The following is a 22,034-nucleotide window of genomic DNA, read 5'->3' as shown; positions in this document are numbered from 1 at the left end:
AGGCCATGTGTGATGAATGAACAAGGGAGGTTTAGCATATAAAGAAGCTCACACACAAAGGAAGTCAGACACACACAATGGATTGGCAGTGTGTCTCCAGATCTGTACTCAATAAAATCATTTTAATCTCCTAAGACGTGGTGACTGTTTTCTTCACATCAAACGGACTCGGGGACGAGGACCACGAAGGTGATTCTCGACAAATTGGGGGCTTTGTCCGGGATGTGAAGAAGCGGTCCTAATTGGACAGTGTGGCTGCCCGCCGACACCTCCCGAGCTTGGGGTCGACCCATAACACGAATAAGGTAAGCAGAACCTGTTTTAACGAAATCTGCATATTGGACTGAATGACTAAATTGTACTAAGCTCGGGAAGGAGAAGGCGGCCAGTTTAACAAAAGAGGAGGGGTTGGAGTCCCCTAGGGTAAGAGTAAAAAGGAGATAATCGTGAAAAGAGGTTAGAGTCCTCTGTGTAAGATCCTAGGTAGTGCCGCACCCACTCACTCTCTGACGAGGGGGTGAGGTTAAGGCTGGGAAAACTCTCCCGGGGAATTGAGGACCCCCAAAGGAGGAAAGCTTAGAGCTCAGTAAGGGTTAGAGTCCCAAGGAAAAGGAGCTTAGAGCTCAGTAAGGGTTGGAGTCCCAAGGAAAAGGAGCTTAGAGCTCAGTAAGGGTTGGAGTCCCTAGAGAAAAAAGAAAAAAGAAAAAAAAGGAAAGGGAGACGTGTTTTTCAAAATGGAATTGAATACGGGTGAAAAGGGCGAAGAGAAGACCCGGTGGAAGTCCTTACAGGAACAAATAGATGTACTGGTCAGAATAATGTTGAATACTCGGAAAAATGAGAGTAAGAAAGAGAAAGCGAGAATAAGAGCTGAGGTGCAGGGGAGAATAGAGGAGGTTATTATGTTAGGGGAAAGGAGAGTGGAGGATGTTGTCCCTTTGGGAAAAATATTGTGGAAACAAGAGAAAAAAAGCAAAGAGATGCAGAAAAAAAGAAACAATCGTGTGGATTGATGTCTCAGCGGAAGTGGAATAAGGTTATTCGGAAAGCTGAGGAAGATAGGGTGAGGTGGTATAATTATGCTATTATGTGGCAAGGGCTCACCCATTGTATGAAAGAGCTAGAGGAGAAAAAAACGGAGGAAGATAAGAAAGGAAAAAGTGACCCCCCACCGTATGAGGCGGGTACACGGGCAGTGGAGTCCCAGGGGTCGCAGGAGGGAGGTTTATATCCGGTACTGAACGTAAAGGATGGAAAATTTCAGATCGAGACGGCCCCGGTGCCAAGCACCCCCAGATTGGCGGCCCGGTAAAAGGACCGAGTTGGGCCAACCCGGGGGAGGGACAGCCCCCCAGAGGAGGAGGACCCGGACGGAGAGGTCCCGTTTAGACAAAGATTGATTAGACAGGGGGAGGCATGGGGTGTCCACAGAGAACCAAGACAGGGGAATAAGGACGGTAGACCGATGACGATTAAGGGTTCGTTGTCGGGAGTCTGTCATGACGAGTCAGGGGGGGAAGCCAATTATCGCCTGGAAGCAATGGGTGTCGCACGGGGAAATTGGGATGAGGAAGAGATAATAGACACGGGGGAGGACGACCAAGCGGCGGAGGCGCTGCTGGCCTCAGCGGCTAAACGAATGAGGGAAGTAGAGTTGTTGCTCTCCAAGGGAAAAAGCGGGGGGGCAATTGTATCCCCTCCCCAAACACGCGCCCGGTTACAATGCCCCCTGGTGCAATCACACAAGGGGCATGGACAGAGATATAAACCCTGGAACCTGGGGGATGCACAGGCATTAGTAGACAAGCTTCCCCCAATATCAGAAGGGGGGGGGGAGTGTGGTTAGGAGAGTTGGATAAACTCACACAGGGAAAGACATTGGCTACTAAGAAGTATGAGAAAATATAATTGTATTGTGGCATACCATGCAATGAATGTGTTTCACATGTAATGTTTAAAACACATAGAGAAACACCACGAGGGAAAGAAAATAAGTGTCCTAGTTTAGTACAGCAAAACCATTTGGACAAAATAAGACGTAATTAAAAGTATGAGTCTGGGACCGTCTTTTTCTTTCCTGTAAAAACGGAGAGTTGTCGCAAATTTAGGAAGAAATAAGTAAGAGAAAGAATAAGGACACAGGGAAAGATTTGTTGTTTTTCACAAACTGTGGGGTGGTTTCCTGGTTTACGAGACTTTTTTGCCTGTGTGGAAGTTTTAAACACACACCAGGCTCTGAAACCAGTGTGTCTGCTTGTCAAATGGGGAAGGCCTAGAAGAATATAAAGGATAAGAGATAAGGTCAGGGACCTAGAACACTGTATAGCGCCTCCAGAGTAAAAGGGGACACTCGGGGAGTGATACCTGAGCGAGAGTTGAAGTGAAGGTACAGCCGCCCCGTGTGGGTAGAAGCCTGCTGTATCGTTCTCGCTCGAGGTGATCAAAAAACCGGCGGTTGACATTGGGTGACCCGACGGGGCCCCAACCTCTTGCGTGGCTGAGTTCCCCGCCCTCCCCTGGACCTAGAGTCCACTTGGTTGGCGCGTCAGTGTATGTGAACAAAGTGTGTCTTGAAAATGTCTAATAAAATTAAAGCAGTGATAGATGGCTGGCAAAAACTACCCCATTACACATTAGGCAGGGTCCTGCACAAAGCCCTAATGTTAAGAGCATACAGGACTCTGCCCAGAGAAAGAAATAAATTGGCAAAGAAAAATTAATTAGTGATTTGGGCACATGAAATGCAGGAAGAAGGCCTGCTAGGGGCGTGGACTGATCCACCACCCAGCGCACAACTACTAGAACAATATGAGACACAAGCCCGCGTTAAAGCGGCTAAGGCGGAAGAAAAAGTTGGACAGACGGGATGTCTAACAAAGAAATCACAGATATGAAAAGCAGAACGAGAGGCAGGCAGACAGGCCACCATGGCCGTCTGGTTTTTCGAAATGTTACAGACTATGCCGAAAACGCCGAAACCAACTCAGCCAGAAACAAAGCAGAAAAGCAGAAAAGAGCAGGATTAAGCAACCAAAGTAAAGGAGGAAGAAGCTGAAAAAGGGGGGGCCCAAACTAGGGGACAAGATATACAGGCCCCTCTAATGACTGTTAAAAGCGGGGTCATAGGTGTAAGCATCACCCCAGACAATGCAGAAGACGCTCCCGTCACTCAAGCAGACCTGGAGCAGAAACTCGCGCTGATAAGCAAACACATGAACGAGACAGAGAAGAAAAAAGAAAAAAAAGAAGATAAAGCAAGAAGCAGCAACTAAAGCTAAGACTGGGAAAAAGAAAGTTGTACAAAATGTAGACAGTAAGAGTGAGGATAATACAAGTGATTCAGAAGGAAACAGCACAGGAAGTAATTAAATGGCTGGTTAAAGAACTCATACCCAGATATGGGTTGCCAAGAACCATCAGATCAGATAATAGTACCCACTTCACAAGTGAGGACCTTCAGAAGGTTGAGGAAATGTTTGGGATCAAACACAAATACGGCTCAGTCTATCACCCTGCCTCCCAGGGACTGGTGGAAAGAGCAAATAGGACAATCAAGGAACAATTGGGGAAAATATGTAGCGAACTAAACGGAAATGGCTAGACGCCATACCATGGGTACTGTTCAACATGAGATCTCAACCAAATGCAGCACATGGGTTAACCCCTCATGAGGTGCTAACGGGTAGAAAAGTGCCATGTCCATTCACCACTTGCCCTACCACAGACGGAAACACTCTTATAGGACAAAGAGAAGAGATTGGTGATTATGTAACAATGCTTAACATAGCGGTGAAGTGTTTGTCCTCACAGGTACAGGAAGCACTTCTGCATGATTCAGACGACGTCGTCCCACCACCGGTGGAAATAGGGGAATGGGTGTTGAGGAAACAACACCGAAGAAATTGGAGTGAACCACGTTGGCTCGGACCATTCCAAGTGGCCCAAGCTACTGACTACTCCCTAAAAGTCTGGTTGCAAACAGGCAGACTAAGCAACTGGTTGCACAAGACTCAGTGCTGCAAGACAGACGCTCCGACCGAGCGGACACTGACTGACATTAGAAAAAACCTGAAGGACCTCGACAGTGACTATGACAACCCCGACGAGACCTAGACATGACACAGGAAATCCATTTAGGCTACTCGGATGTGACAGACTCCAAGGACTGATCACCCTATGGTGTCTCTCACTGATGATAGCAGGACCACTGTTGTGGTGGAAAATGGCTCAGGCCTAACGAGAACGATCTAACCTAGAGTCAATTCATACTAAGAGACCTGGAACCCCACTAACTGATATCGCTAACGATACCAATCTGACCCAATTACACCACCACATAACTAAAAGAGCAGTCAACACAGCTCTAAGGGACAAATGTTTATCAATTTACGGGGGAATAGAACTAAATTATACTACAGGGAAAAACTACACTTTCCAATTCGACCTATGCGATGTAATTAACTGTGGGGGGAATCCCCAGGCATGGAGGGGTTATGGCATATACCTCTGTGGAATGACGGGGCGGCACCCGACATTCGGGAGGTGTGTGTGCAATGTTCGGCTCTCAGTGTTGTACTTTTATCCCAAATAACACGGTGCCTGATGGCACACTTACCAGGGCATTGACAGGTCTAAAGATGCTCTCAGACGAGCTCCAGGAACATTTGGGAGTAAATGACCCATTTGGAAACTGGATGTCAAAATGGTTCGGCAAATGGGAAAATTGGCTGTCCTCTCTGGCCGGACCCATATTGGTCATAATATTAGTGTGGATTATTGAAGTTTGTTTCTGTATACCTATGTACAAGGCCTTATGCATTCGATGCATGGACAAACACATGAAATCTAGTATAACATCCCTCCCTCTGCCCTACCAGATGACAGAAGTAGAATTGCTCAGGCCTCTCAACCCAGATGGAGAGAGCCTGTTAAAAAGTGAGATAGGGACTTTTAGGGAGGATAACCACTCTCTCAACAGTTACCATTCTGGAATGCTAGGTATGGGCCATCCCCCACGAGACGAAGGGGGCCTAGAGGGACCGGACCTCAGCGAGTTGGATTCGGATGACCCAGACAGCCCGCTGGACAGCCCGGTCTGAAAGAGGATCCATAAAGCATGCATTCTGCGTTTATGTCTCTATGCTTGTAGAAACGGCCTAGCCTCCCTCAGTTAACTACACTTTGTATTACTTATATACATCTCTGCTGTGTGCAATGAAGAAATGCTTGCTGCTTGTATTTAGCACCTATGTACCCACACGCTACACATAGGCCTTGCAGGTCATTGAGGAAGCCACAGTGGTGCCTTGCAAGGATGCCTGGGGGACATCCCACCCTGGGGTGGAACCCATGACCGAATACTGATATAGATACCCACGCACCACACTTAAAATATTATGTGAGGTGATAAATCACCTCAACAGGGGGACTAAAGGAGCTGGGCCTGAGAGTAGGAACATTGTACGCTGGCCTGATAGAGACGGCCTTGGAGTAGGAAACACTATGTGCACCCACCTCATTAGGACGGCCTTGGAGCAGGAACGCCATGCACATAAATCTGATTAGGACACGCGCTACACCTGCAAGACATATAGGACGATCTACAAGAAGCGTCCACCTCTTCGGATGGACTCGAGGGTTCACCGATCCTCCCCGAAGCAGACACTGTTAGCAGAAGTCAGGGTGAAAGTGCTGGTAACCTCTCCCCTAGGTCATAGATGAACTAGCCGGACGATCACAATTCCCAGCCAGAAGTAGACGTAGACGGAGAACCGAGGGGCAGACGACTAGACAGACCAACAAATTAACAGATATAACTACGAATGACAGTCATGAAGACAAGGGGAACAAGGATTATAATGGGGATAATGACTATGATGGTATGCCTTTGTTTAGGGTTGTGGGCCCTGGATCAGTCCCTTCTAAGAGCCAAAAGAGATGAAGTGAAAAGGGGGGAAGAGTTCAGATGCAGTCAGCGCCCAGGCGGGAAAAGGGGGTGGTACAACTCGTGGGTTAATTGGACCCATCCAGTAGGCACCACTGCCACATATCAGGTAAGGCTTTGCGACCTGTTCCCATGTCCAGAAGGTCAGGAAGATTATTGGAAAAAACAGCCAGTCTACATATGCCGGAAGGTGTTGTGGCCCAGCTGTTATAAATGGTCTTATGTAGACGCATACACAGGGGACATAGGGAGTCACCGCAAAGAAGATTATGGCAAATATATTAAAGTTCAATTAGGAGGAGATGGTAAGACCATTATGATCTCGATAGAAAAAACAGTTGACCGACAGAAAGGGATCGAGTTCGGATTGGTGGGGCACACTGCCAGTTCAGGGTATAACGAAGGGCCTGGCCTATTAAAAATGTGTCCGCGTAAAGGAGTCAATGACACCCTGTATACCATAGGCCTAGACCAAGCAGGGGTGGACACACAGTTTTTTCCGTGTCACATGGGTCGCTCCCCAGGAAAGCCAGCACGCCAACATCACAGGTGAAGGGGCGGGGCCAGACCAATATGATGTAGTAAAAAGGGTCGACCCCGAAAAGATAGACCTGTCCGACACAGTCTACTACGCCACGGGGTACGCGGGTAAAAATATGTGGTTGGAATGGCTGGCCGCAACAGCAGCAGAAAGAGGGATGGAGGGTTGCGTGGCCTGCTCTTCGGCCCGTCCTGTGCTGATTGCGGTTCCCGCGCCAACTCATATCCATGATGCCATGGGTTTCTATTGTCTGATTGCCATAATGATGAATGCAGCCCCTGACAATTGTTCTAGCCTGAACCGTGTGTACCCATTGGTCCAGGCGAAAGGCAATCAGGATGTCATACCACCCGCCTTCGTTCCGGTAAAAAGTAACTTATCCTGTTTTCTAAATCACAATGACTCGGGCACTAATGTCGGAGAGATCCCGATAGACTGGTGTAAATGCCTCATTAATATGACGGGATGGACCAACGTCACCAACATGCACTATCACCGGGCCGATTTGTTTCGGTATTGTGGAGGCACCGTGCTTAGGCCCCAACTCCCAGCCGATTGGGTTGGACAATGCGCCCTTGCCCGTCTCTCTCTCTACGTGTGACCCTGATTGGGCCGAGGCAGTAGAGGGGATGGTGGGGGAGGCGACGGAGGCAAGCAACGGCCCATAGTTTTGACTTATCACAAGGGGGCCCCACGTATGTTGACGCAATAGGCGTCCCCCGAGGAGTGCCGGATGAATATAAGCTAGCCGACCAAGTCGCTGCCGGATTTGAGAGTATGCCCATCATCAGTGCCCTTTTTCCCGTCTCTCCTAATAAAAACGTTGACCGGATCAATTACATACATTACAATATACTCCGCCTGGCCAACTTGACGCGAGATGCTGCGGCCGGGTTGTTGGAACAATTAGAGGCCACTTCTTTGATGACTATACAAAATAGAATGGCTTTAGATATGTCGCTGGCTGAAAAAGGGGGCATATGCTCAATGTTCGGAGATCAGTGGTGCACCGTTATCCCCAATAACACAGCCCCCGACGGTTCAGTGACCAGGGCCCTAGAGGGTCTACGTACCCTTTCAAAAACTATGCACGATCATTTGGGTATTAGCAATCCTTTTGAAAAATGGATGACTCACTTCTTTGGAAAATGGAAGGGACTGATCATGTCATTATTTGTATCCCTAGCCGTTTTTATGGGAATTTTGGTTACCTGTGGCTGTTGTTTCATACCATGCTTTAGATCTCTCATTAACCGACTAATAGTTACAGCAATTGAACGTCAAGAGGGGGATTTTCCACCTCCCATGATGCCCCTTCTGGTACCGACACCTGTGGAAAGGGACCTAGATGAAGATATTAAACGCAGTTGGTGATCTCCTTAGAGGAGATCAAAAGGGGGAATTGTTAAGTGATATTAAATATAACCCGAGTGTATTTGTATTACTTTGTATGAAACCAATGTATGTAACCAGAACAGAGGGTGAAGAAGACACATTCATGTAGATGAAATATATTGCATGCCTCGCACTGAATGTGGGTAGGGGAGGGGGTTGCCCTCCCCTGGGGCCTTGGGAGAGATACCGTGTCTGGTGCAAGGAGGGCCCCCGGCTAAGAGCTGCAGGTCCAAACAGGATGAGCACTCCCTAAAGCTCAACCATGAAAGGGTGCATTGACCAAACATATTGGACAGGAAAATCAAGGCCATGTGTGATGAATGAACAAGGGAGGTTTAGCATATAAAGAAGCTCACACACAAAGGAAGTCAGACACACACAACGGATTGGCAGAGTGTGTCTCCAGATCTGTACTCAATAAAATCATTTTAATCTCCTAAGACGTGGTGGCTGTTTTCTTCACATCAAACGGACTCGGGGACGAGGATCACGAAGGTGATTCTCGACAGTAGCGACGAAGAATCGGTCAGCCTCCTTTGCCAGCTCACGGGGATCAGTGATGGTGGAGTTAGCGAGCGCAGTCTGGACGTGGGGCGGCATGTTGCGCAGAAACAGCTCCATAAACAGGAAACATGGCTTTTCTTGACCCAGTAGATTTAACATCCTGCTCATTAGCTCCGATGGTTTGCCATCTCCCAAGCCCTGAATTGCGAAGCGGCGACGTGCTCTCTCCGTTGTTGACAGTTCAAAAGTTTCAAAGAGGAGATTTTTAAGTGCGGCGTATTTACCATCGGCCGGTGGTTTGGTTATGAGACCGCTTATCCTGGAAGCCGTAGCGCCCCCCAGCGCTGCCACTACGTAGTAGTACCTGGTCTCGTCTGCTGTTATGTCTCTGAGCGCGAACTGTGCCTCAGCCTGCGCGAACGAACCATGTAGCCGCGGAAGACTCCCAAAACTCCGGCAGTTTAATTGCAACGGCGTTCGTAGCCATAATGTGTGTGGTTTCAGAAAACTTATCCGAAAACCGACGTCGGGGTCACCAGTGTAGAGCCGAAGGAACGGAGAAGACCGTAGGTTCACACTTTAGCCGTGTAGGCAACTTTCTTTAATCCACGGTAAATAAGAGACAACAAAACCACAGCTCGACTGAGCGGAGGCGGCAAGAATAACCAGAAAACTGGCTGAACAACCATAACTTAACCCTGCGTTAACATGCCAGGGCAACCCTGACTTAACCCTTAGTTCCTGGGATGAATTCTATCCCCAATACGTGTCCACCACAATATAATATATCTAAGGCCTATAATTTAACCACAGGGTTACACCTCTATATGATCCTACTAGTCCAAATTATAGAAAACAACGAGAGGTTACCATAATTATGCAGACGACACATAAATTTACATAACCATATCACCAGGGGGACTATAATCCCATACAAGCACTGAGTAAATGCACTGAACAAATTAATGATTGTATGTCTCAGAATTTTCTTCAATTCTGCAAAGATAAAACTGAAGTAATTGTCTTTGGAGCCAAGGAAGAATGATTAAAAGTCAGCACTCAGCTACAATTGGTAATGTTAAGAACCGCAAACCAAGCCAAAAATCTTGGTGTAGTCATAATCACTCAGACCTGACTTTTTTAGCCACTTTAAGATAATTATATTGTCAGCCTACAATCACATGAAGAATATACCAAGAATTAAAGGATTTATGTCTCAGCAAGCTTTGGAAAAACTTGTCCATGCGGTTATCTTCAGTCGACTTGGCTATTGTTATGTCGTCTTTACAGGTCACTCTAAAAAAAAAATCAATCAAACAGCTGCAGCTGATTCAGAACGCTGCTGCTTGAGTCCTTACTAAGACCAACAAAAAAAAAGAAGTGGATCACATCACTCCAGTTCTGAGGTCGTTACGCTGGCTTCCTGTCCGTCAAAGAACTGATTTTAAAACCCTGCTCTTGGTTTATGATGCACTGAACGGTTTAAGGCCAAAACACATTTATGAACTTCTGCTACACGATGAACCATCCAGACCTCTGAGATCATCTGGGACAGGTCTGCTTTCTGTCCCCAAAGTCAAAACTAAACATGGAGGTCCGCGGTGGCGTAGCGGTCTAAGCATCGGCTTGGTGTCGATGCAGTTGCCCACTGGGGACTGGGGTTCGCGCCCCGGTCTCGTCAGATCCGACTATGGCCGGACTCGAGGAAGCAGCAATCATTGGCAACGCTGTCTTCGGGAGGGGGGCGGAGTCGGCTTGTGTTCGTCATGTGAAGGCGTCTCTGTGTGTGTCGGAAAAACAGTGGTTCGGCTTGGATTCGCCTTGTCACGAAAGTGGGGAGGTGCTTTCCTTCGAGACTGCCGGCCGGAGAGATGTAATTGGCGAACGCATGCAATACGAGGGTGGGTGTTTAAATTAAAATAGGGATCAATTGGCCACTAAATTGGGAGAAAAAAGGGAAAAATCAGAAATAAATTTATTAAAAAAAAACTAAACATGGAGTGGCAGTTTCAGTTTTTATGCACCACAGATGTGGAACAAACACCCAGAAAACTGCAAGTCTTCCGCAACTCTCAGTTCTCTTATATCAAGGCTGAAGAATTTCCTGTTTGCCACTGCCTATTATCAAATAAAATTTGACGCTTTTGATCTTACGCTGCACTGTAACTTTTACTCTTTATTTGTTCTTAAATGTCTTTTTAAGGGGCGTCCCAGTGGCGTGACAGTCTATTCTGTTGCCTACCAACCCAGGGCTCGCTGGTTCGAATCCCCGTGTTACCTCCAGCTTGGTCGGGCATCCCTACGGACACAATTGGCCATGTCTGTGGGCGGGAAGCCAGATGTGGGTATGTGTCCTGGTCGCTGCACTAGCACCTCCTCTGATAGGTCAGTAGAAGGGGGCGATAGCGGCTCAGAGGTAGAGCAGGTCACTTGGTAACTAGCTACCGGTTTGATCCTCGACTCCTCCTTGCAAAAATGTTGAGGTGTCCTTGAGCAAGACACCTAACCTCTAACTGCCCCCGATGAGCTGGTTGTTACTTGCATGGCTGACACCACCATTGGTGTATGAATGTGTGTGTGTGTGGGTGTGTGAGAATGAATGTGAGGCCTTCAGTGATTGTAAAGCGCTTTGAATGGCTGTTGCAGCAAGAAAAGCACTATATAATGCCAATTACCATTTAGTAGTAGCAGCAGTAGTAGTATTAGTGGTAGTAGTAGTATTAGTGGTAGTAGGATTAGTAGTTGTAGCAGAAGAAGAAAGCCACTTTTTGTCATTGTAGGTTACAACGAAATTTGTCCTCTGCATTTAACCCATCCTATTGTATAGGAGCAGTGGGCAGCTGCAGCACCCGGGGACCAACTCCAGTTCTTCTTTCCATTGCCTTGATCAGGGATACAGGTAGGAGTATTAACTCTAACATGCATGTCTTTTTTATGGTGGGAGGAAACTGGAGCATCTGTAGGAAACCCACGCAGACGCCACACAGAAAGGACCTGGGACTGTAACGCCGTGTGTTTGGACCCAATCGCAGAGAAGAGGCAGTTGGTAAGTACTAAGCCACTTTACTGGACTTCGGCAAACACAAAATAACCGAAAAAACTACTGCCAAACAGGCAGGTAAAAATGTAAACAAGAATTAACATAAAATACTTAACACAGGAAACACTGTCACACAGAGGAGGCAGACGAGGGTTCAGGAGACACGGGCTTCCGCAGACCGATGCTAAACTTTTCCAAGACTCGACGACGTATGTCTGCAAAGCACCCAGTCAAATAGTCCCCAGCACAGGTGCACCTAATCACAGGCCAATCAAGGGCAGGTGCCACTCATACTGGCTGACTGCAGGCTGATAGGGAGATGCATCACCTGTTGGCTGCTGATCCTCTGGCCAGTGATCGTGTCAGGGACGGCCTGTGGTTTGAACTCAGGACCTTCTTGCTGTGAGGCAACAGTGCTAACCACTGCACCACTGTGCCGCCCAATTATAATTTATACATAGTATATATATATACACACACACACACACACACACACACACACACACACACACACACACACACACATATATATGTATATCCACACACACACACACACACACACACATATGTATATCCACACACACACACATTATGTAATACTTATTATATTCATCTCATCTCATCATCAGCCGCTTCCCTGGGGTCAGGTTGTGGTGGCAGCAAGCTGAGTAGGGCACTCCAGATGTCCCTCTCCCCAGCAATGCCCTCCAGCTCCTCCTGGGGGATCCCAAGTTGTTCCCAGGCCAGATTGGACATGTAGTTCCCCCAGTGAGTTCTGGGTCTACCCTGGAGTCTCCTCCCAGTTGGACTATCCAAAGGAGTTGAATCAAGTGCAACTGGACTTGGTATATATCCGTGAAGACGTTTCACCTCTCATCCAAGAGGCTTAATCAGTTCGTCAGAAAGGCACGAACTGATGAAGCCTCTTGGATGAGAGGCAAAACGTCTTCACGGATATATACCAAGTCCAGTTGCACTTGATTCAACTCCTTTGGATAACCATGACCTGGATGAATGAGAACATTCACAGACATCTCCCAGTTGGACATGCCTAGAAAAGCTCCAAAGGAAGGCACCCAGGAGGCATCCTAATCAGGTGCCCAAACCACCTCAACTGGCTCCTTTTGACATGAAGGAGCAGCGGCTCTACTCCAAGCTCCCTCCGGATGTCCAAGCTCCTCACCCTATCTCTAAGGCTGAGCCCAGACACCCTATGGAGGAAACTCATTTCAGCTGCTTGTATCCGTGATCTCACACATTCGGCTACTACCCAAAGCTCATGCCTATAGGTGAGGGCTGGAACGAAGATAGTCTGGTAAATTGAGAGCTTTGCCTTCCGGCTCAGCTCTCTCTTCACCACAACGGCCTGATACAATGTCCGCATTACTGCTGATGCTGCAACAATGCACCTGTCAATCTCCCACTCCATCCTACCCTCACTCATGAAAAGAGACCCTGAGATACTTGAACACCTTCACTTGAGGCAACAACTCATCCTCAACCCAGAGGGAGCAATCCACCATTTTCCAGTAGAGAACCATGGCCTCAGACTTGGAGGTGCTGACTCTCATCCTGGCCATTTCACATTCAGCTGCAAACTGCCCCAGTGCGTGCTGGAGGTTGCGTTCTGATGAAGCCAACGATAATAGTAATAGCAGCAGTAGTATTAGTAGCATCAGTAGTTGTAGTAATAGTTGCAGTAGTAGTAGAACTAGTAGTCGCTGCAGTGGATCGCCACCTTGCCGTGGTGGAGAAGCTTGCATGTACTAATGATCCCAAGAGCTATGCTGTCTAGAGCTTGGCTCTTGGTAGGGTCAAACAAGGTGGATAGGTCAAGGGGGAGGTGCCAGACTAAGCGCGATCCAACAAAGACCGCAAGGACGGAACATGTCTCCCGGTCATTACGGCAGGTGAAGGCTGCAACAGAGGGTGGTCCCCAATCGTCTTGCTTCTCCATGGCTTTGGACTCTGCCCACCCCCTGCCAAGGACCATGTGGTGGCTGCAGGCGCATCAGCCACTCCACGTAAAAAACTGTCACGTGCAAGCGTATCACCATTATGCGGCTCCAGGATCGGCCTCTACATCCACCTGAAGACCCAGAGGGAGGACAGTCATACTCGACCCCGAGTGACCTCCGATGATGATGATGATGAATAGTAGTAATGGTAGTAGTATTAATACTTGTAGCAGTAGTAGTATTAGCATCAGTAGTTGTAGTAATAGCAGAAGTAGTATTAGCAATAGCAGCGGTAGTAGTATCAGTGGTAGTAGTAGTAGTATTAGTGGTTGTAGTAGTAATTGTTATTTTCTGCTTCCTCTGCCATAGTTCTGATCTTTTGAAAATGATAGAGCCTGCATGAGTTTTGACAGTGGATTAACTCTTGACATCCTGAATCAGTGTCTAGGATGTCAAGAGTTAATCCACCATCAAAACAAAAGATGGTTTCCTTGAAGCATGGCACAAACAACCAGGGGAAAATGCTTCTTTTTTTTCGACATACTGCTATTTCAATAAATTACTGAAATTGCCACAGGCTTACAAACGATTAAAACCATATCACAATAGTCTAAAAAGGAGGGAAATGTGCAAGATATTGGACACAAGTGCACCAAGACCACAAAACCAATCTGCCAACAGAAAATTAGAAAGAGAGACCAGACGGAACATGCGGGATACTGATCGAGTCAGCTGGGAACAAATTGCAAATTGGTATGCAGTAAACCTGATTTGTCTCGCAGGCTACCACATCTGTTGCAGCAGAACTTTTGCCAGTCAAATGTGCGTATGGTTTATTACCAGGCTTCTGTTTCTCTCTGCATGACTGGTGGAATACTAAGGCAATATGAGCAAATTATTACTGATTAAGTGATTAAGCTGCAACAGCTTTTGATGAAAATGAAATTAGTATGTTTCATATGGGCATTTGTTAATATGACAAACAACGAACAGGCTTACTGAGAGAATGGCAAGTTATTGATCCGGGTCAAACTACTCAAAAGGACAGTAGGATGCCTCCATTACTGCTTACAGATACAAGAACAATAGATTAAATGGGCTTTTGGTTGAAACTCACTTGAAGATTTGCCTCTCATTAGACATATAAATCATAAGATTTAATGAAATAAGCTTGCTTCTGATAGACTAGATAGCTTGCCTTCTGCAGTACACAGTGTTTACTGCACGTTTAATTTCAGCACAGTGCTGCAGAGCACATTTTGGATGGTGACACAGTTTTAGCCTACCATCTGTTAAAAAAATAATTTGATCCAGATTGCAGATCACTGTTTGCAGATATGATGAAACAGGGCTCAGACAGATCCTTGTGGAAAAACCAAACCAGGTCTAAAAGTAATTTTATTTAAATTTCCTGCACAAGATTAGATTTAGGCTTGATTTTGTCAGTGAACAGGCTGTTAGTCATACAGTATAGGAATGGGACCTGATTTCGTTATTATATCCATAATTGCATTTAGCAACAAATGTGAAACAATTTCCACTCAGGGCTCAGTATTCTTGAGCTTACTAAAATATGCATAAATGCACACACACACACACACACACACACACACACACACACACACACACAGAGGAGACGACAGACAAACTAGCCACAGATTTTTATCTATGCAAATTCTATAGGATGAATTAATTAATTTTAATCCTGTGAAATGAATTATATTTTCAGATAACAGCACTATAATGTGACTAATTTAATGTATTCAATTACGTCGCAACGGGGAGATTCGCTCCTATAAAACAAACTTTCCAGTAGTTGCTGTTAAAATCTCAGGAATACAGTTACATAAGTCACAATCAGCAAGGTACAGCATCCGTTATTGGGAGCTTCTGGTTAGGACTGTTTCTTAGACGAACACGGTTTCTCGCTGGTGCTATCAATGTTGCATTAATCAATAATTTTATATACACACACACACACACACACACACACACACACACACACACACACACTTTTCTCCCCAGTTGCACTTGGCCAATTATCCCACTTTTCCGAGCCGTCCCCAGTCACTGCTCCACCCCTCTGCCGATCCGGGGAGGGCTGCAGACTACCACATGCCTCCTCCGACACATGTGGAGTCGTCAGCCGCTTCTTTTCACCTGACAGTGAGGCGTTTCACCAGGGGGACGTAGCGCGTGGGAAGATCACGCCAGCCCCCCCCCCCCCGAATTCCCCCTCAAACAGGTGCTAGTGCAGCGACCAGGACACATGCCCACACCCGGCTTCCCACCCGCAGACAAGGCCAATTGTGTCTGTAGGGACGCCCGAGTAAGCTGGAGGTAACACGGGGATTTGAACCGGTGATCCCTGTATTGGTAGTGTGGGGGAAGCATGGCCTGAGTGGCTAAAATGTAGGAGGCAGACTCAGAACTGTTTCCATTTAAGCAGCGTGATTTATTTACAGGGTGTAGCTACATGTGAAACAACAAAAAATATGTACAAAGCAAAAGAAACGAATTAACAGATAACCGACTTAATCGAACAAAACGCATAATAATAGAACTTAAATTAACAGGACGTGCACACATCTACACCCTGACATCCTACCCCCTAACAACGCCAAAGCTACTTCTCGGGTCAATCAGCAGCATGTGAGTTTTAGGCTGCCCCAATGTGGCAAGGAAAGCCAACACCTGGTACTAACTAAGATGATGATGGGAGAAATGGTTGTGTTCTCACCCACTTTGTTCCCCCCAAGACCGTTACTCCTCAGAGTCACGGAACAGGAAGTCAGCAATGACATCCTTGTGAAAAAGATAGAGCTGGAGAGACAAATATCTGGTGATTCTAGCGTTAGTGTCTTTCATATTGTGGATCCACTGCAATGCACGATGGTCAGTCTCAAGAACAAACTCTTTGCCAATGAGGTAATATTTGAAGGTATCCGAAGCCTATTGTATAGCTTGAACTTCTTTCTCGATTGTTGAACCCTGCATTTCCCTTGGGAAGAGTTTTCAGCTGATGTACTGCACAGGGAACTTGTTTCCATCCTCCCCTTGCAGTAACACAGCTCCGAGATTTACTCTGGAGGCATCCGTCTGCACAGTAAAGGGAAGAGAGAAATCTGGACATTACAAAACAGGTTCTTGACACATACAGTTTTTCCAAGTCTTTTAAAGCACTCTCAATTTTCTGGGTCCATTTAACCTTTATTGATCTGAATTTGCGAGTCATGTTAGTGTAGCAGGGTTCCCGGCTGCCCCCTGAATTCACTAAATTCGTGTCAGAAGTGGGATGGTGAGATCATGAGGCCATCGGAAGCGCTTGCGCCCAGAGGCGTGAGGGAGTTGATATGCTGAAGCGTGGGGACGCGCTTCTGGAAGGAGGCGGGTAGTGAAACGACCACGGATGAATAGACTCACTAGCCCTTGGCTAACGGGTCGGACCCTTTAGTTGACTAGTTAGCGCAGTTGCCCGTGGTGCAGGCGACCCGGGTTTGCATCCTGGCTGCCCCCTGAATTCGCTACATTGGTGTCAGAAGTGGGATGGTGAGACCGTGAGGCCATCGGAAGCGTGTGCACCAAGAGGCGCGAGGGAGCTGGTATGCTGAAGCGCAGGGACGTGCTTCCCGAAGGAGGGGGGTACTGTAACGATCACTGATGAATAGACTCACTAGCCTTTGGCTAACGGGTTGGACCCTTTAGTCGACTGGTTAGCGCAGTTGCCCGTGGTGCAGGCGACCTGGGTTCACGTCCTGGCTGCAGGGGTTCCTGGTTGCCCCCTGAATTTGCTACATTGGTGTCAGAAGTGGGGTGGTGAGACCGTGAGACCATTGGAAGTGCGTGTGCGCAGAGGCGTGAGGGAGTTGGTATGCTGAAGCACGGGGACGTGCTTCCCAAAGGAGGGGGTTAGTGTAACGATCATGGATTTATAGACTCGCTAGCCCTTAGCTAATGGGTCAGACCCTTTAGTCGATTGGTTAACACAGTCGCCCGTGGTGCTGGAGACCTGGGTTCGCGTCCCGGCTGCGGCGGATTCCCAGCTGCACCCCGAATTCGCTACATGGTGGGGTCCTCTCTCTGAAGCTTAGCAACATCACTAGAGATGGCTAAAAGGTCAGGATCTAAAGCAGGGGTGGGCAATCTTATCCAGAAAGGGCCAGTGTGAGTGAATGTTTTTGTTCCAACCAAGCAGTTACACACCTGATCCTACTAATTAACCAGTAGCGTCTTTGCTGAGGAACTTGATTAGGAGACACGGGTGTGTAATTTCTTGGTTGGAACAAAAACCTTCACTCAGGTTGGCCCTTATTGGATAAGCTTGCCCACCCCTGATCGAAAGGCTGGGTAACATGCTCAACCACTTTGGTTCCGCTTGCTCTGCCCTGTCTTCTCTGCCTCTTGCTTGTCCTTTGCTTAAACTATCTGGTGTGCTCAACACTATGCTCATCCTCATTAGCAAAAAGTAACTCCTCCCACCCCGCTACTGAACTAGCATGTTCCCATTTACTTCTGACCTTGTGACAGCTAGCAAGCTTTCACTGGTGCAGCTAGTCCTAGCCTTACAAGACTGATTGGCTATCAATGCAGCAAGGATAGGGAGATCACAGCCCAACACAACCTGATAGGGCAGTTCTCCAAATACCCCTACTGAAAGCAGGTAGTATTGACCTGGATCACTACCTTAGATATGGGGTATCCTACCTTGTCACCATGAATACAGAGAACATCAAGTGTCCCTCCACAAAATATGACATAGGGAGACTGCCCTGTCTGACTAGGGTGCGCTTGCTACCTGAATCCAGAAGAGCCACACAGGATTCGTCATCAATTACCACACCTATTGTAAGCTTCTTTTTTTTCTTCTCAAATTTATTTCTGATTTTTCCCTTTTTAGTGGCCAGTCGATCCCTATTTTAGTTCCAACACCCACCGTCGTACTGTATGCGTTCGTCAACTGCATCTCTCCGGCCGGCAGTCTCGAAGGAGACGCCTCGCCACTTTCGTGACAAGGCGAATTCTGGGCGAACCATTGTTTTTTCCGACACTCAGAGACGCATTCATGTGACGAACACAAGCCGACTCCGCCCCCTCCCGAATACAGCGTTGCCAATTGTTGCTGCTTCATTGAGTCCGGCCATAGTCGGATCTGACGAGACCGGGGCGCGAACTCCGGTCCCCAGTGGGCAACTGCATCGGCACAAAGCCATTTGGGGGATAAACTGTCTCATGCTTCTGGCTCTAAACTCACCCCCCCCCCCAACAGGCTTACCTGATGCCATGGGTAGGTGGGGCCTGGCAGGTTCTCTTAATGGACGGCGAGCAGCCAGCAAAGTTTCAGCCAACTCTGCTGCCTCTTTGGCGGTCTTTGGGTTCCGCTCCTTAATCCAGGTGCGAAGCTCAGGATTCAAGACTTTAAGGAACTGCTCCATGATGATGGTGTCACATATTTACCCCTTTGTCTTGGCTTCAGGGACTATCCACTTGCCATACAAGTCTTTGAGGCGGACCTGCAGCTCTTTAGGTGTCTTCCCTTCTCCCGGCACACTGGGATGAACCTCACTTGATAGGTCTCTACATTGATTTCAAACTGCTGCAACACGGTATACTTTATTTGTTCCTAGTTCATGGTGTCATCGATGTCAAAAGCTACATAAGCTGAACGGGCTTTACCAGTTAATGGAGTCAGGTGAAGAGCGCACTCATCCGGAGGTCACGGAGGCACCAGCAATTCAATATCCTCTCCTTCATTGAAGGGCTGAATTTTGGGACCTTTCCAGCTGAGAAACCTCACCGGGCTGGAATGTAGTCTTCCATTAGTTGACTGTGATGGATCGGCCTCAGAAGTGTCTTGGGTTGGTGGGAGGTTAGGTGGCTGTAAAGGGGGCAGATGTAGCTGCTGAACCTTCCCTCTTGTTGGGGATCTTGGCGGTCCTATTGGACCTCGTGGTGGACCCGAGCAAACCGGTGTTGGATTTGCCTCCACCTGTCCTGCTGTCGCTTGTGCTCTTCTTCTGCTGTGGCATCGCGATCAGCTTGCTGTTGCATCAGACATCGAAGAAGACTCGACAGTTCAGCCACACTTTCTTGCTCCTGGGGGTGATTACCTGCTGCCCCTTGCTGGTCACAGACATCTTAGGACGCTTCAGGTAGAAACTCAGTTGCTTAGAGTTTCTACTGCCTGGTTGTCATTTTCACTGCCACCAACTGTGAGGAAGCTCGGCCTGAGTGACTAAAATGTAGGAGGCAGACTCAGAACTGTTTCTATTTAGCCAGCGTGACTTATTTACAGGGTGTATCTACATGTGAAACAAAAAACTTTTTTTTCAAAGCAAAAGAAACTAACAGTTAACTCGACTTAACGGAACAAAACTCAACTCATAATAATAGAAGTGAAATTGACAGCACGTGCACACATCTATACCCCGACGTCTTACCTCCTGATAGCTCCAAAGCTACTGCTTAAATACTACTCGGGGTCAATCAGCAGCACCTGAGTTTTAGGCTGCCCCACTGTGGCAAGGAAAGCCAACACCTGATACCAATTGAGATGATGGGAGAAATGGTTGTGTTCACGCCCACTTTGTCACAGGCAACAGAATAGACCGCCACGCTACCCGGACACCCATTAATCAATAATATTTAAATCCAAAACTATACGAATTTTAAATTACTAAGGTGTTTGTGGTGTGTTTTTCTCTTTTATCAATACAGCATGAACATAATTCATTCTTTCATTTGAATCAAATTAATCAATACCCATGACCAGTCAGCCTGACACCAAAGTAGGTGGAAGGACCCAGATGCAGACTCGAAGACACAGGACAAGTGGAAATTATTAACTGAAGAATTCACAAACTAAATACAACAGAATCTGATCACTCTCAATGCAAAACAGAAGCTGCAGAAAACCAAGACACCCGAGAGGCTGAAAATACTCAAACTAAGAACTGTTGGGTCTTCGGCGAAGAATAAGTAGACAATGAGCTACTACGGTGTGGCAGCAGCCCTCAACTTACATAAGCTACTGATGAGGATCCTCCACAGGTGTGCTCTCAGCAGGAGTCCACTGACGACACCGCACGCAGATGTGCTACTCCTCCCCATGGAAAGCAGCCAGTGAGAGAGAAAAAGAGAGAGGCAGACAGACTGACCGACAGACAGGCAGAACACACCAGGCACATAGCTCTACAAGGAGACTTAAAAAGCAAATACAATACACACTCATATAGGGGTGGGATCGTGACACAGACAACCCTTGTGCCATTGCATGACGTGATCAAGAAAGGAAAGGGGGGGGCATAGGGTAAAAACAGGAATGAAAGAAAAAGAAAGCCACTTTATTTTGTCATTGAATGAATTTGTTCTCTGCATTTCACCCATCCTATTGTTTAGGAGCAGTGGGCAGCTGCAGCACCCGGGCACCAACTCCAGTTCTTCTTTCCATCACCTTATTCAGGGACACAGACAGGAGTATTAACCCTAACATGCATGTCTTTTTGATGGTGGGAGGAAACCGGAGTACCCGGAGGAAACCCACGCAGACACGGGGAGAACATGCAAACTCCACACAGAAGTGATATACGACGTGATATAAGTCCCCCTGCAGAAATGAATCAAAGCCTTCATTATTAAAAAGCAGCTATGCATAGGCCTGTGTCATAACTCAGCTGACGTCCTGTTGTAATGTTGGACACGTAGCTGATAAAGAGAGGATATTGCTTGTCTTAGCTGCACAAGACAATACCCCAGCAGGACAGAGGGCATGCTCATCCATCCTCTACTACAGCTAAAACTCTTCCAGAGGATTGTGAGCTGTATTTATTTGATCAACAAAACCCACACTAGTGGTTTTCTTGGGCTTGGACTGGCCCCCAGGTTCAGTAAAACTTCTATTTTAGCATTCTACCAACACCATCTTGCCCACGTGATTTCTATGCAGCTTAAAACACTTTTCTCCAAATTCACGCACTTTTACTCAGTTATCTTCTCGCTTCATGAACAAGGCTCGGCGTTTTCGGTTTTTACCGATTTTCACCGAAAAATAACCATATTTTTAAACTGATTTTCACCGGGATTTTGCTCCCACGGATCCAAAAGTTGTTCCTTTTCGTGTGAGGTGATGTAACAGTGTTCTCTTGTGGCGAAATTCGGCATGCTGGATGGCTTTGAAAAATAAAAAACCGAAAACGCTGAGCCTTGTTCATGAATAAAAGCACCCAAGACAGCGCCCAGGTAGCGTGGCGGTCTATTCCGTTGCCTACCAACACGGGGACCGCCGGTTCGATTCCCCGCGTTACCTCCGGCTTGCTCGGGCGTCCCTACTAACACAATGGTAGAGGCTAGTTCCCATCGATGCAGAGAACGGTCAACTGAGCATGCGCAAGTACTCGTTGCCTCCGTTGTTTGGGTAGGTTAGGGTTAGGGCGGGGTTAGGGTTAAAGTTAGCTCATCAGACGCAGAGTAGGGGCGGGTCTTCCTAGAATCCTAGCGCCTGGATGCTACGCGGGGCGTGTGGAGGAATGGTAGAGGCATTTCGCGCATGCTGAGTTGACCGTTCTCTACTCCGTTTCCGTTCTCTGCATCGATGGGAACTAGCCTCTATCTAAACACAATTGACCGTTTCTGTGGATGGGAAGCCGGATGTGGGTA

The sequence above is a fragment of the Lampris incognitus genome, chromosome 9 (assembly GCF_029633865.1).
Source record: "Lampris incognitus isolate fLamInc1 chromosome 9, fLamInc1.hap2, whole genome shotgun sequence".
In the NCBI taxonomy this organism is placed as follows: Eukaryota; Metazoa; Chordata; class Actinopteri; order Lampriformes; family Lampridae; genus Lampris; species Lampris incognitus.
The sequence above is the reverse complement of the archived record's forward strand: the minus strand, read 5'-3'. Positions refer to the sequence as shown.